Source organism: Panthera uncia, assembly GCF_023721935.1.
Source record: "Panthera uncia isolate 11264 chromosome C1 unlocalized genomic scaffold, Puncia_PCG_1.0 HiC_scaffold_4, whole genome shotgun sequence".
In the NCBI taxonomy this organism is placed as follows: domain Eukaryota; kingdom Metazoa; phylum Chordata; class Mammalia; order Carnivora; family Felidae; genus Panthera; species Panthera uncia.
Window position 1 is genome coordinate 14,481,971 of NW_026057585.1, and position 14,192 is coordinate 14,496,162.

Sequence of the window (14,192 nt, forward strand, 5' to 3'; positions counted from 1 at the left end):
AGTTTCAGTGTTTTATGCATCAAAGATAACTTGAACCAGGCTTCTATATTTGTGACTAATTATTTGTAGAAGGACTTCTATGATCTTCTTTACCCCATTCATTTATTTAGAAAATTTAAGAAAATTTTAGATTGTCAGTGAAGTACCTGTTACAATTTTAAAAATTAAAAACCAAAAACAGTGGTCTCCTGTGCCACTCTTCCTTACCTTATCCTGCTCCCCAGTAACTACTTTTAGTTATTCTTACTTAAATCTTCTATTTGCTGTTGTATCATATAAATAATCTATTTATACTAGGTATTTTTTATTTACTAATTTAAAAGACTTTATTGACTAATTTAATAACTGGGAATTTAGCTTTTTTACATTTTTCTTGTTCTCTATTTGTTTTCCAATGTAGTTCAATTGATACTTAGACATGAACTAGTAGTGTTTATGACATTATCACTGTGTATGATTCTATTTAATTTTACATGTTCCATAATGAGTAATATATGCTTAGTTATTATAGTGCCCAAGAACTATCACAATTATTAAAAACCCTAATTTATCTGTTCTTTAAATACTTACTGAGTGTTCTCTGTGTCTTAGGTTTAGTGCCAGGTGTTAGGGAAATATAATGAAAAATTCATTTCTGTTCTGAAAGAATCCAAGATCTTGCTTGTGAAAGAGAAGATGCAAAAGTAATAATAGAGGTATACAAAATGCTAAGGAATCCAAGAAAAAGTGGGACTTTACCTTGTCTGGCTAGCAAATTCTTCCTGGGATAGATAGTTCTAGAAATGAGTCCTAAAGGAGGTAGGGATTGTCCAGATACACAGAATGGAGGGAGCTTTACTGACACCTTGTTAGTGGAGGGAGAGAACACCACCTCATTTTCTTTTGTATTCTGCACACTAGCAGAACTGGACATGATCTAGGTTCATGGTACAGACATGTTGAGCCTAACCTTGTTATACTTTTAGATGAAGCCAAACCCTTATCTTGATTTCATCGCTGTACAAATGTTTATAGAAATATCACTTCGAATAGAATTCTTGTGCTATTTCTGTATTATGTAAACAGACCTGCAAATAGGTCAGCCTTGAATAATGCCACTGAAGTAGGTCTAGCCAAAGCCAAACCTGGATACAGACAGGAACGTCATGAGCAGTGAACCCCTGGTTTCTCCAGTGTCTTATTCATTTTTTGTACTTGGTATGGTGCCTGGAGTATAACTGACATTAAATGTGTGTTGAACTAAATCGATAAAAGAAAAGGCTATTCGGGTCTGAGTTTAGTTTCAGGTGAGTAAGAGTTTATAATGTCTAGTTGGAAGATAAAGTGAGAATATAAGAAGATGGGGACTTTATCTTGCAAGTTGGATCATAAATGTGTTTTTATAAAACCAAAGGATAGTACTATTGTCATAGTTTTTATATTTCTGTTTGTTTTTACTAGGGATTATTTTGTGTTTTGTCAGATTTCTTCCATCTATTAAGCATGTTGTGACTTAGATTATTCAAGGACAAAAGGTGCTTTTCCCCCACCTGGGAACTTTGGAATATTTTGTTTTGAATCATTATTTGAGAGTTTTCATTCTGTGTAAAATGATCAAATGACTTAAATTGTTGGTCTCAGAAACATAATTTGCAACTGGAATTTATTGCAGTTAATGAAAATAGTTGCGATCATATCCCAGCTCTTTGCCCACCTCTGTCGTTTTCTGCACTGTCATTGCTACAGTAAACCAGTTGGAGTACCTTGTAATAGTGGAACCTTCCAAACACACAAAATGGAATAGTACAGCAGATACTCATGTACCCATCATCTGGCAGTGACCATCATCAGCTCTGCTTTTGGAAGTTGTGGGCTCAGTTAACAGAATGAAAAGCATGTCTGCTTGTCTGGTGTGTGTGTGTGTGTGTGTGTGTGTGTGCGCGCGCGCGCGCGTGCACGTGTGTTCATTCCATGGATTCAAGCATGTGTGTGTGTGTGTGTTTCCATGGAGTCTGTCAGGCATGTGTGTGTGTTCCATGGAGTATATCAGGCGTGTGTATGTGCGCGCACGCATGTGCCATGGAGTGTGTGAAGCACATGTAATCAGGAGTTGGTCTTATTCTTTTAAAGTGAGTCTTCAGTAAGACCATAGGATCATGAAATTTTAGATTTGGAAAAGGTTCCTTTAGTGTTAATTTTTAGTTAGACATCACACATCTCTTATCAAGGCTGATATTTTTGGTAATTATATACTTAAACTCTTTCTCGTGGGTGCTAAAAATAGTTGATATACCTTCTGCAAATGATAGTCTCCCCCAGCCTCTAATCAGTTGTTGTTTTTCTTTTTTTTTTATTTTTTTATTTTTATTTTTTTTTCAACGTTTTTTATTTATTTTTGGGACAGAGAGAGACAGAGCATGAACGGGGGAGGGGCAGAGAGAGAGGGAGACACAGAATCGGAAACAGGCTCCAGGCTCCGAGCCATCAGCCCAGAGCCTGACGCAGGGCTCGAACTCACAGACCGCGAGATAGTGACCTGGCTGAAGTCGGATGCTTAACCGACTGCGCCACCCAGGCGCCCCCAGTTGTTGTTTTTCTTAAACTCTAGATGTTTTCTCCATCTCAATGGAAGAAAGCCACGCTTGTAACTCTTCCTAAATAGTCTCTTGCCTTTATCATTTTAGTACTCCTGCCTTTCCTCTCTTGATACTTGGGTACAACTTTTTTTTCCCTTTCTTTCTACTTTTCCCCCCTAATCTATCACAAATCATCTGAATGGCTATTTTCTGCTTGATACTCAAAACCGAAATTAAAAAGTTTATGTAGAAATACTTAATCTTTACAATTATCTTGGCTATCTTCAAAATGAGTCTATAGAATAAGTCATGAGAAACCTGCTTTAACATGCCAAGTATTTATTTTGAACATGAGGGCGGTTGGTTTTTCCCGGCTGTACGTTCCTGTACTCGATTGACATTTCTCTTGAAGCTGCATACAGGGGTTGGAGGGGAACTTACCTTGAGCAGAGGGTATAATCTTTGCTGAAGGAGTTACAAGTAGTTTTTGCTACATTAACAGGGAACGGTAAAGTTAAAGTTCCACTTAAATTTTAGTTCTTTAAAAGAAATAAAACATATATATAAGGTGGGGAATAGCAGATATCTTAACTCAGATGCCTAAATCTCATTCAAAAGGGCATGTAAAAGGCCCCCTATTTGTTCTGATTAAAAGATAGAGAAAGACCATGGTCTATTTTGACAATAAATGCGTTCTTTCACTTATATTAGAAAAAAATTGTAATGGGGTGCCTGGGTGGCTCAGTCGGTTAAACCTCCAACATTGGCTCGGGTTATGATCTCACCGCTCGTGAGTTCAAGCCCCGTGTTGGGCTGTATGCTGACAGTTCAGAGGCTGGAGCCTGCTTTGGGTTCTGTGTCTCGCTCTCTCTCTGCCCCTCCCTTGCTTACACTATGTCTGCCTCTTTCTCTCTCTCAAAAATAAATAAACATTAAAAAACTATATGAAAAAATTGTAAGCCATACTTTGACATTATAAAGGTATTTCTTAAGATTAAAAAACCAAGATTTTAACATTTAAAATTTTGTTCTCACATGCAGTCAACGTTTTTGGTGGATGCTTTGGACTAATGTAAATGGAGTAAACTTTGGTAGGTTCCTTGCAACTTCAGCCAAATATCCCCACTTTGAGAAAAAAAAATGATGCGGTTATTTTACAGGAAATACTGTATAGGACTGTGGTTTATGTAAAGGAAATGCCCACCAAGAAACTAAAATACTGTCAGTACTTAATGGTGTACTTTATGCTTGTGGTAAAAATGAGCTGGTATAAATAAGCATTCCTCCTAGATTTTATGTTCAGAATTAATTCTCATACACACTAATGTAGACCATGGTAGTGACTTTGTATTTTTATATGGCTTACTAACAATGCAGCTAGGAGAGGAGACCACATAAAAGCTTATGTAAATAATAGGAACAGATGGTTGAGGGACAATTGTTTGACTTTGACAGTATCACATAATGAGTCAACCCAGATTTAAAACACAATAGTGCTGTAGTAAGCAGCATGGTCACCCTTTTCATTTGCTCTGGAGACTAGCAGTTGATTTATAATTGCCCTATTGTAATTCTTTTCACAAATCATTTAGTCTGTTTTACTAACATTTCTCTGTGTAATTGGCTCATCATGGCAGATGGATCCCTGCTGGAAGGGACAGCATAAGGGTGCCTGCTGCTCTCCAGCCTCTATAATTTGTGATGCGAGAAGCTGCCTGTTAGAATTCTTAGTGTGTACACACCTGTGTAAAATAGGGTTGAGAGGAGCTTTGGAACTGATGTGTTCCAGACATTTAATTTTGCAGATGTATTCCAGAGAGGTAAACTTATGTTTCCAAGATTGCTCATTGTGGTAAGGAGAGTAATGGCCTCCCAACGTTCATGTCCTAATACCTGGAAACTGTGAACATATTACCATACGTGGCAAAAGGGATTGTGCAGATATGATTAAGGATCTTGAGACAGGAAGATTATTTTGGTTTATCTGTGGGGGTGCAGTATGATCACATAGGTCCTTAAAAGCAAAGAATCTTTCCCATGTGGGTCAGAGAAATGCAACATTGCTGACTTTGAAGATGGAAGAAGAGGGCCTTGAGCCAAAGAAGGTGAGCAGCCTCTAGAAGCTGGAGAGGACAAGGTCATGGACTCTAGAAAGGACTACTGCCTTGCTGACATCTTGAACTTGGTCCAGTGAGACCCATGTTGAATTTCTGACCTACAGAAATGTAAGGTAATAAATCTGTCTTGTTTTAAGCCACTAAGTTTGTGGTAATTTCTTAGAACAGTTATAGAAAACTAATAAACTCACCAAATTAGGGATAAAACAGTCTAGAACCCGGACCTTCTGCCTTACTGTTCAGCTCTTTTCTCAAGTGATAAGGTCCTAATATATCATTGAATCATGTACTCCTGAAGAGCAGAAACTGCTCTTTGTCACCAAGATTTAATCAAGGATTAGGCAAGTGGAAGCCACTCAAAGTGCTTGGACCAGATGCCAGGCACCACATGCTGCAGAGGGAAACTAAATGGCAATGAATCCTGCCGCACTGTTTAATTCTCCAAACTCACCCACACCTTTTTGATTTAGGAGTATCTAGAGCTCTGCTCTGAGTACCCGTGGTTTGTGACTGCCTGTCTTGAGGTGTGTCCAATCTAGTTTTGTCTTAAATCCCATGTTCCAGATAATCTGTGGATGGATATACAGTTGTGAATCAGTCTAGAACCCTCAGTTTGTCTAGAACAGAGTGGCCATGAATAAATGTGAAATAAATTCAAGATATTAAAAACTTCTAGTTTTCTTTTGCATTTTGATTCTGATTTGCCATTAGGTTCTTGAAATTTAGCCATTGACAGAAATAATAAGAGTATCTCAAAATCAGTGAAAAAAATATAATATTTGATAAGGCCAAGTACATTTCCCCTGGAAACCTAATCCAGGGACTTCAAATATGTTTCATCTCCTCTGCCAAGTATGATCTGTTGGTAATAGCTCTCTGGAGCACTGTTGAAAGGATTCTGTGGCCATGTCCTTGATCAAGTAAGAGGAGTTCTTGGATCATGACTGATTTGGACAACTGGGGTAATACTAATTTACTTCCTAGTGATTTCTCTCCAGATATCCATCAGTTCTTTAATCATTTCTTGGGTGTGATTTTTTTTAGCCAGTTATAAATCCAATGAATGAACTGCATCCCACCCTCATTTCTTCATTGGGTCTGGATGGGTGGATAGATCCTGATCCGTGTGATGACAGTTTGACAATGTGAAGTACAGGGAGTACAAACTTCATTTTTAGGTTAGTTCTATAAACTCACACCTAGTGAATAGAGATGGGGCTTTGAAAGAAGCCAAGATGAGTGAATGGCAAATAGTGCTTTTCTTTCCATTCATACCTATAGCAGGCAGTTTGTTCATTTTCTCTTTCTTAGTCATGACAAATTTTATTTTGCTTCGAGAAGCCTTGACTGGTTGTCATCTGGACGATTCAGAATAGAAAAAACTGGATAAAGCTAAAGATATATTTGTATTAAAACACTGGAGAGAAGACAAGAAATATGTGAAAGGTTATATATGAGATTTGTAGTATAAAATTGTAGGTCATTAATAATTTTTACTAAAGATTTTTTGGTAAGATTTATAGAGCAAATGGTAATTACAATGAAAACCTTAACATTTTTAACACAAAAACTAGAACAAAGTGATAATACTTAGTGTTTAGATACTGTTTTTATCTGCTTTAAAAAAACAGATCCAGGATGGCATCATACCCTTTACTTTCCATTTGTTGCCTTTTTTTATATTAATACTGGTTTCAGATCCTGTTGGGAAGATCAATTTGATTAATACAACACCATCTCAAAGACTTCACCTTCATGGCCTCTGTAACAAGGCCTTTAGTGAGAGCACTTTGGCTGGAATGATCAGTTGACCTGTCTGTTAAGCATCATAAAGCTTAAGTGCCCAGAAGAGCCCTTGACTTCTCACTAAGATTGGAAGGAGATTCCCACTGAGCATCATTCACATAACATCAATCAGCAGGTTGTTTGTAGAGTTGCAGCAGGCTAGGGCGCTAATGAAAAGACCACCTTATGTCTTGTGTGGCATTTTGAGGTTTTCTGGACACTTGCACTGAGATGATTGCATTGAGTCCCACTGTGGACCGTTAGGCAGAAGGGCTCATATTCTCACTATCTTGGTTTACAAATAAAACTCAGAAGGGTTAATGATTCTCTAAGGCTAGTAAGCAGTGGGGAAGAGAAACAAATATTCAGCCTTAAGCGTGTAAATTACAATTACATTTGAAAATCTAACATTTATACCATTGAAACTTCTTAAGGTAAAACCACTAATCTTAAGACAGCAACAAGGTAAACATTTACAACTAGAGAGCCTGTTAACACTAATTTCCCATTTAATCAAGAGGATATATGTCTTGTATTTTCTTCTATGATTGTTGCTATTGGGTAGAGAGATGGACAATTTCTTTTCTTCCAGCTTGTCTATTATAACCGGCTTGTGCAGACATGAACATAATTTACAGCAGTGTAAAGCAGTGTGTTTTAGGTTATCTCTGCCTTTCTTAGGACACCTAAGTCCCAGCAGGGAAGGGTCAGCCTTTTGTCAAGAAGAATGGGGAGAGAGATCTGGGTAGCAGATGACATTTAAGTGAGCTTTGAAAGGTGACAGATTTAGACTGACAGACATTTTGTGGAAAGCTATTTTATTTTGATGGAGAATAATAGAATTCTATTTGGGCAAAGGCACTGAGGTGGAAAAAGTCAAAGTGCTGTGGATAAAACAGACTAATTTGACAGAATGGGAAGATTTCTGTAGGAGAGTAGTTATAATTATTCATACGGGAATGAGAAAGTGCTGGATTTTTCTCTATCCTGAATCTTCCTGTATCACCTTCCTCCTCAGTCTATTAAGAATAAGCTGTAGAAGATGTTTCTACTAGGGTATTGTATTGGAAATTAATCGTGGTGTTTTGTCAAGGGTAATTATATGGATTCTCATTTTTCTTTTTATCTGTTTTGTTGTTTTTCTCCCCTTCTTTCATTTTATTTTAGAAACCTTAAAACCTACAGAAAAGTCGCATAAGTAAGCAATGACCACCTATTGTGATAAGCTTGATGCTGTTCACTACATGGCCAATCTAGACTGACCTGTCTGTATGCAGTAGCCCTGCCTTTTTTCAAACTATGTAGATCAAGGATCAGCACACTTTTCCTGTGGAAGATAAGGTAGTAAATATTTTAGGCTTTTGGACCATCTAGTCTCTATTACAACTACCCAAATCTACCATTGTAGTAGGAAAGCTCCCTTAGGCAGTACACACTGAGCATGGCTTTAGTTCAATAAAAGTTTATTTACAAAAACAGGGAAAAGGGGGGAGTGGGAGCTCTCTGGTATCTCTTCTTATAAGGACATTAATCCTGTTCTATCAGAACCTCACTCTTAGGACTTTATTTAACTTTTGTTGCTTCCTTAGAGGCCCCATCTCTAAATACAGCTATGCAGCCACATTGGTGTTAGGGCTTCACAATCAGAGTTTTGTGCAAGGGGACCACAAATACCTGGTCCATAACAGACATTTTCTTGGCTTTCCTTCTCCCTCCCTGGTCATTCCTCGTCTCTCTTCTTGGCTTCTGTTCTGATCTCTAAAATTTGGAATTTCTCAGGCTTTATTCTAAGCCCTTTTCTTTTTTCATGCTACACAGCCCACTAGTGCAGTTTCCTGCATCCCCATGGCTTCACTTGCCATCTCTACAGACATTGTCCTGGATTTAATTTCCAGCCTGTGCCACTTCTCAAAGCACCAGATTTACTCCCAATGTATGTCTCCTATGATCTCAAAGTTAGTATGTCCAAAACAGAACTCTTAATTCCAGAATCTCTGTGGATACTCCTCCCCCCCCCCCACCCCAGTCTTAGGAAATGGCACCATTAGCTGCAGTTTCCATAATTATTTCCCATACCACTCCATATAAGCAAGTTGGGCTGATTTATCTCTAAGATTCGTTTTGGATTTACTTCAGCTTTCTCCACGTCTTTTGTACTTCTGGGTACTTTCTCATCAACTGGATCTCAGATAACAGATTAATCATCTTCCTTGACCTTCCAGGCTAAATAGTCCCCACGAATCCCACTTTTTTTTTTTTTTTTTTGTCATCATAGCATCTAAAATGCTATGGTTTATTTTTTTGTTTTACCTTTTTTTTTTGTCTCCTCTGTTGAGAATGTCACCTTAATGAGACCTCTGCACCTTGTTAGCCTCATTCTTCAGTACATGCACCTTTAGAAAGGTGCTCAGTGTGCAGTAGGTACCCCCCAAAACTAATTATTATAGAAGGAATGAGTCTCCTATTACTACCAGCTTAGTCCAAGTCAACATCATCTGTCTTTTGCCTGGACCATTAGAATAGCCCCCTAACTTTAGTTTTCCTACTTCAGCTTGTGCCTTCCTCCAGTCCATCTCCATAAAGCAGACAATGTGATCGTCTAAAAGTGCATCTCAAGCCATGGTCTCCACACCTGGAAGCTTTTCAGTGGCTTCTCCGTGAATGATGTGGCTCCTGCATACCCCTCCAACCTCATGTCACTTCCTCTCATCTACTCTGTGCTGGCTGCCATTTCCTGGAACACACCAGTCACTCTGTCCCAACTTTGGGTCTTTGCACTTGCTAGTCCTCTTTCTGGAACATTCTTCTCTAGAGGAATGTCTGGCCCCTTCTCTTTGAAGCTTCCTGTCACAGTTCAAATGTCATCTCATCAGAGAGGCCCCCTCTGAGTTGGGTTTTTCATCCTTCACTAATGTGGCATCAAGAAAATTTTCTTTGCAGCACTAAGTATTATCTATAATTATTTCATATTTTTATTATCTTTCTTTCCTTGGTTTGATGAGGATAGGACATTGTCTCCTTATTCTTGATTGTATCTTAGTGCCTATCACACTTCCTGGCAATCCATGATTATTTGAAAAATCAGTGAATATAGGTATGATGACATTTATATTTCTTTTTAGGTATCTGAAAGCACTTTGTCTTCAGAATTTTGTCTTCTAAGGGCATAATCACGGAGATGATTACTTCAAGGAACTTGAATGCTAAGATTAGTAATGCCTTCTCTTAGTTTTTTATCTGTAGTAAGTCTAAAGTAGAAGATTGTTTGTTTATATTTTATTTCTCCAGAGACTGCTTTGTGAGTCAGAGAGGTGCCTCCAACACATGACTTATACAACACAGTGGAATTATACTAACTGACTTTTCATGCCTTTAGTCATCTAAGTCATTAGGAAGTTTGCATTGTTTTCTTTCTTTTATGTAGGTATTAAGGAGCACCTGCCCCTCACTGCAAATTTAAAAGAAACCAAACTACTGTTTCTTTAAGTATATTGGATTGGAAAGATTTTTAAAAATTGGTTATCAGAGAAATGAAGGTCAGATATTTTTGTCTGGCAACCCCAGACTTGAGAAAAGGACAAGGCAGTTGTTGTTATCACTGTTGTCATAGAGTTTAATCCTACAATCATCACACTTCCCTGTTGATAAAACAGTTTAGAGGAAGTACTTGGGGCTGTGTGTGTGTGTGTGTGTGTATGTATATATATATTTTAAGGCACTACAGAAAGTCATGTAACAAATTCCCCCACCCTCATGTTTTTCCACTTAAAACTTAAAAAAGATATTTCCATTACTCTGAAAAGTAGAATTTGAGGCATCCGTGTTCTTCTTATCAAAATTTAAGAGGTATTAACATTTTGTTATATTTGTTTCATATCATTTTTGTTCTTTTTTTCTATAAATATGTTACATATGCAGCTAAATATTGGATACTATGCATGATTTTTATTCTTTTTCTCTTTTGAGTTGAATATATATGTGTCTGTGTGTGTCTGCATTCAATCTGTGTGATACCAAGAAAAGAAATAGTACATTTGTAGGAAGTTGATACTAATATATTTTATGTATTTTTAAAAATATTTTTTATATTTTATTTGAGAGAGAGAGAGACAGACAGACAGACACAGCATGAGCAGGGGAAGGACAGATAGAGGGAGACAAAGAATCTGAAGACAGGCTCTAGGATCTGAGATGTCAGTATACAGCCCAACTAGGGGTTCAAACCCAGGAACCATGAGATCATGACCTGATCCGAAGCCGGACGCCCAACCAACTGAGCCACCCAGGCACTCTGATAGTAATACATTTTAAAGGAGAAAGCTAGAAAGTTAAACTGTTACACACAAAATATTTAGTTTCTTTGAAGTATGTTTTGCTAGTTCATTGGACACTTGTATCAAAGGCGCAGGAAAGTTCATAGCCTATTTTGTTCCCCAAACTTGAGTTAAAAACAGATTATAACTAATATTTAAGGTTAAAAAAAAAAACAGAAAAAACTACAGGATAATAAGTTATTTTTTTCTCTTTCTTTTTCTTTTTTTTTAGACAATTCTGGTGTCAGAAAATTTAACTGAACATAGCTCCATTATACATGTTGATTGAAAGAATCAAACTTCTTGGGGAAGTCAGGCACTTGACTGGAGGTTTATATAGTAAACTCCTTTTTAATTTTCTCCCTAATGAGAGTAAGTTTGCAAGAGTGCGGGGTCACAAAGGAGACTGAAGAACAGCTTGCTAGGAGACCTGGCTTCTTGGGAGTGTCCTCAGCCTTCACCTGTGTTGTATTATTTTGTATTTTAACTGCTTATGTATTCATAAATGTTAGTTATACTGTGTATGTTTAAAAATGTTTTGTTTATATTTTGAGAGAGAGAGACAGGCAGGGAGAGACAGAGACAGAATCTGAAGCAGGCTCCAGGCTCCAAGCTGTCAGTACAGAGCCTGACGCCAGGCTCGAACTCATGGATGGTAAGATCATGACCTGAGCCGAAGTCAGACGCTTGACCAACTGAGCCTTCCAGGCCCCCCTGTTTTAGATACATATGTTATTTACATAATGACACAGTTTAACCTATGTTTTTAGAAACGTTTTTGAGATGAGTCCTGGTGGTATTTATAGTTCTCATATATTATTTTAATGGCTCTAGATAATACCAATATAGAATATATCAGTTTGTTTTTCTGGTCTTCCTTCCTTCCTTCCTTCAAAGGAAGCAAATAAACTTGTGTCTGTCTGTGTGATTCCTCAGTAGTTATTACTGAAAGCATGGTCAGCATTTTATGGTAAAAAAACGCTCTGGATGCATTTCCACTAAACCTAATTGAGGAGAATACATTTGAGAGAATGCAGCTTTGTTCTAGATGGATCCTGATTGATTGGTGTTGGGCCCGTGGAGACTATGAGATTAAACAGGGAGGTGGATGTTGTTTCCTCTGGGAGACTTGCCTTAGGGTGTGTCTATAATCTACTAAACCAAGACAGCATTCACATCAGCTCTGAGTGAGGGTTGCTTCTACTACAAGGTCCAGATGAACCTGCCCGGCTCTCCTCATCCCTACAACTTGGCCCAGTGGGAACCTGATCAGAGAAGTTGGCCTTGTCAGGAGTTCCCCCTGTGCCATTTAATGACCAGTGTGTCCCCTGCTATCCTTTCTGAATTAATTGCCTCTGTGTGAATGGTGTTTAGAGTTGTGGGGTGGCCCTTGGGGATCTGGTCTCCTAAGTCTTTAGTTGTCAGATGGAATTGTGAAGTTGAGTCCAGAGAGTGAACGCAGAGCAATAAATTGCATTTGTTTTGTTTCTGAAAGCCATTGCCAATATGTGAGGTTTTTGCCTTTTCCTTTTTTCCCCTCGCCCTTCTTTAGTTTTAGGCCCTGGCCCAGCAATAGGTTTGTGGTAGCTCTGAGAGTGATTGTCCTGTCCTGTGGTGAGTGCCTTCTTATGTTCCGCCAGCCATCTGAGAAGTGTTCTTCTGGTCTCCTCATCCTCTGCTTGAGGAAGCGTGTCCTTTCTTATTATCCGGGCCATTGCAGCGGTCACTTGCCTGGCCTCCCTAATTCCCTTAGTTTCCCCTCCAATCTGGAATAATCGCAACTCAGCTCTTTTTCTGACTCGCCTCTGCTCTCCATGAGCCTTTGATGGCTCCTTCTGCAGAGGAAAAGGCCCACCTCGCTGACACAGCCTGAAGGGTCTTCTAATCTGTCCCTGGCCAGCTTGGCCAGTTTCGTGTTTCTCTTTTCTGCCACATGGGCTACTGTGGCTGATGGTTTACTGTTCCCCAGACCTGCTCTGCACTGGCATGCCTCATGCCTCTAGTTGTGCTGCTGCCTCTGTGCCAATGCCCTTTGCTGTCTATGGAAATCCTACTTGGTCTTCAGATTTAACAGCTGTTATTGCAGGTCTGTTGCTGTGGGGCTTTGGTGAGAGGTATAGAACTTCAGCCTTTGGACATGCAGTGGAGTGTGTATTGGCAGTAGAATCAGGAGACCCAGCTAAAGCCCGGGCCCTGGCCCTGTTCCATGATGCTCAGTACAAGTTTGTTGATATGTGAAATGATTCCTGTGTGAATTTGGAACCATCCTCCAACCTCTCTGTGCTTCAGTGTGTTCATTTGGAAAATAAGAGGGTTTGAAAAGACCTTCTTTTAGATTTCTTCCGGCTCTAATAGTTTCATGATATTTCATCTTTTGTACACTTGATATACTTTCCAAATTCTTGACAATGAGAATGTATTACTTTAAAAACTTGAGCTGCCAGGTTGAAGTTCTTACGACTCAAAGCAGGCAAAAGTAAATGAGTCAAAGGAAAAACCATAAAGCCTAAATATCATTGAGCATCTACAGGCAGGCCCATTGGACATTGGAGTGAAGTTACTAAGTGACTAATTTTACGATGCCAGGAGGTTAGCAAAATCAGGGGCAGAGGTGGGATTGTATTAGCCAAGTCAGGCAGGATCGTGCTATGAAAGACTGCATGTGGCTGGTATAAATCGATTAAGAAATTGGCAGTTATTTAATTGAGCACACCTATATACTTGGGAAGAGATGGGGGTTTTGGGATCAACTATCTCACTTAATTCCAACAACCACTTTGACGAATTGACAGGATTATTTCGACTTTATATGTTAGAAACAGGCTCAGAGAGGTAAAGTTACATACCTAAAGTCACTAAAGCACCTAATCCTCGAGTTGTTATTCAAGCATAGGCTGGCTCATCAGTGTCCAAAGCCTGTATTCATTTTTGTTAACATATCACATTGCCCCTCCGTTAGGCAATGGACTAAGTGCGTATGTGCAACTGTGGAAGAGACCAGGAATTTTGAGATATTGCTCCTTTGCAACCTGTATCTTAAACATATAGTACCCTTATGACTGACATTCCTGATTCCTGAATTTCATTCCAAATATCCCATCTTCTTGAAAGAAGTACTTTACTACTACCATTTCACAAGCTCTTTCCATTAGTGTCACTTGTCAATCAGGATTCTTAATCATATGCCACAGAAACAGTTTCTGATATAAATAGAAAGGGAAGTTACTTAAAGCACGTTGAGTGGCTCACACAATGTCTGGGAGGGCCTTAAAACCAGGCAGCCAGGATCAGTGCCTGAGATCATACTATTGAACTTGTCTGGTGATGAAGGCTTCCAGGGGGCACTGTTCTTGCCACTTGACAGTTGTCCCGGGCTCCAGCCACTGCTGCTGGATACTGCCACCAGTTGTCATGAGAGTCCC

General features: G+C 38.9%; 1 protein-coding gene across 3 annotated transcripts in view; it reads left to right on the forward strand.

The window, feature by feature from the left end:
• Positions 1-14,192, forward strand: part of VAV3 (vav guanine nucleotide exchange factor 3) — a 358,747-nt gene that overhangs the window by 119,636 nt on the left and 224,919 nt on the right. The gene's annotated exons all lie outside the window — the stretch shown is intronic.